Raw genomic sequence first — 2,746 nt, 5'->3', positions numbered from 1 at the left:
ATACCATATATAGAGAACCAGTGTTATAAAGTATAAGGAAATCAATGGTAAACATACTACATAAAACACATAAATAACAACATAAATCAACTGACTGTAACTGAAACAAATGTTATGATCAACATAAACATAACCATTGAAAAGTCTGTCAGTGTCCTACCCTATCCCAAATCACTTTCTTATCCTTGGCTGGTAAAAGTGGTTTTTGGAAAACACACACTGTTAATCCTAATGGGGGAAAGGGCATTCCTAGAAGTTACATTAAAAGCCAAGAAAGCACTCTTAGCATGAGAATCTCAACTGCTTTGATGGGGTGGGAACAGAGAAAGGACATAGTGTGCTGTGGTTTGGGAGGGGAAAGTGAGGTCTAATTACTCTGCACAGAACCACAGATAAGAGGATCAGAGAGTGGCCTTGCAAATCAGATTTTATAGGAGAGAAAAATGAGACCCAGAGAGGTGAAGGCCAGCCAGCCTGGGCCAAGGCTAGAACCTAATCGCTTGACTTGTGGTCAGGTCCCACTTCGCATTTACTCAATCCCTTGCTGCTCTCCTGGAGTCTCCAACACCCAGGGCCGGGAAGGAGCAGGCTCCCTGCTTCCTGCAGTGCAGCTGGGCTGTGTGTTGTGGGTGAGGACATGCCCGGGGCTGGGGAACTCTGGGTGATACATGTATCTATGAGCTAATTTTTGGTTATTATCAAAAAGTGAATTTTGCATAAGATGGTTCTCCTACTTCTAATTGTTTGCTGGAGAGAATTCTGTGTTGTTGCATTGTTTGTTGGTAGCTTCTATTTTTTAAAAAAAATATGCTAGTTGCACATGGTTAAAATTTATACAGTCCCAGTTTGTGGTAACAAATGTTCTTCCTGGTTCTTAATAATATCTGAAACCCCCTCCTTACAGGCAACTGCCACCACCATTTCCTGTGTGTCCGTGTAGAGATCCGAAGGTGGAATGAATGGCAGCTTCAACACATGCCACCACTTATTCCTCCAAAATATATTTCTGTGTAACTTAGCGGATGTTTCAGGAGGTGGTTTTGTTGCTGTGTGAACATCACACAGTGTATTCACACAAACCTACGTCTGTGGGGCAACCCTCCCCACACGGAAGCTGTATGGTGTGAACGACTGTACCGAGTGATGTCGCAGGTCACTAGAGCATGACAGTAAGTACTGCTGTATCTAAACAGCTTGTTCACACCAGCAAAACCACATACACAAGTAAAATGTTGCTCTAAGAAGTTCCGATGGCTGCAGTGTCGGAGAACAGTAGGATTTTTTAGTCCATTATAATCTTCTGGGACTACTGTTGTGTGTGTGGCCTGTTGTTACATGGTACAGGACTGTATCTGAAACAAGTCTCACCAGAATTACATAACTCGTGGGAACACCCCCTCAACTTCCACTGATTTGGGGTTCTTACCCAGCTCCCCAGTAGCTCATTTTTTTCTCCTCTTTCTCTTTTGAATGGATTTTAATCTTTTTACATTTTTGGGTGAAGAACACAGTAGGAATAAAGTGGGCTGTTCCAGCCACTAACACTGGCCCATAAAGGATATTTTGGCTGGCACACACTAGGTGATCAATAAATCTCATTAGAATAAGAATCGGAAAAGGTAAGATAACGGGTAACATTTACTTAGCATCTGCTATTGGACAAACACTTTAAAATACAACTTCATAATGAGTTTTCTTTTTTTCCTGGGCTGGAGATTGAACTCAGGGCCTCTCTCATGCTAAGTAGGGTCTACCATGAGCTACATCTTCAGCCAACTGGGTATTTTTATTCCCAGTTCACAGGAAGGTACTCAGAGGTGAGAGAGGTCATGTAACTTACCTGTGTCTCGCTGGTCTGATTACCAGGCCCATGCTGTCTTGCTTATGTTTCTTTGTGGTGTGAGGAACTGTGGCAGGTCAGTCCTAGAACCATTTCCATTTTGGGAAACCAAGTACACAGTACCAGGTAGACAAGGTTCCTTGTAGGATGAGTTTTGTCTTCGACTCCAGTTCTCTTGCAATTGCACATGGCCTGTGGAGGCACTTCTTGCATACTGAGTGCCAGAGGTCACCAAGGCAAAGAAAAGGTGTGAAAGGTCACCTTGGGGCACAGGGGATTCAAAAGTGAGCTAAGAGAAAGACTTTGAGAAAGGAGAGCTGATGAAATTTACCACAGCTTGAAGATGAGCTTCTAGGACACTGTCTTGTGACTGGTAAGCTTTGAGTGAACAAATTCAGTAAAGAGCAGAAAGGAAGCCAGTGTGTGCATGCACATGTGTGTGCACATGCGGATGCATGAGGGAGGGAGGGAGGGAGGGAGAGAGAGAGAGAGAGAGAGAGAGAGAGAGAGAGAGAGAGAGAAACAGAGAGAAGGGCACATTTAATGTTGGTGTTTACCTTGTGTCTTGTTTCCGGGCTCTTGAACTTTATGAGGTTAGATTTCCTGGGCCTTTATTCTAAAGCCTGGCATTTCTCCCAAAAGCACCAGTCTGCCTAATGAGGGCAACTCAAGTGAATCCACAGAAAAGAAGGAAAGTGATATTTTAATTTTATCCATCTGAAACAAAACTGTATGCAAGAAATGTGCCTGCAGTCCCGAATCATAAATGTATCAATGCCTTATTTTATGGAATAAAAATGTGTTCTGTCCAAATTGGCTGTGAAGTGAATAAACATTATTTTTCTACTGAACTGAGCTATAAAATGACTGGAAATCTCTCCATGGGGACTGGGGTGGATGGACTAA

The sequence above is a fragment of the Marmota monax genome, unplaced genomic scaffold (genome assembly GCF_021218885.2).
Source record: "Marmota monax isolate L192 unplaced genomic scaffold, Marmota_monax_Labrador192_F-V1.1 WCK01_AAM20220418_F8-fsc00152, whole genome shotgun sequence".
Classification (NCBI taxonomy): Eukaryota; Metazoa; Chordata; class Mammalia; order Rodentia; family Sciuridae; genus Marmota; species Marmota monax.
Note: the sequence above shows the minus strand (reverse complement) of the source record.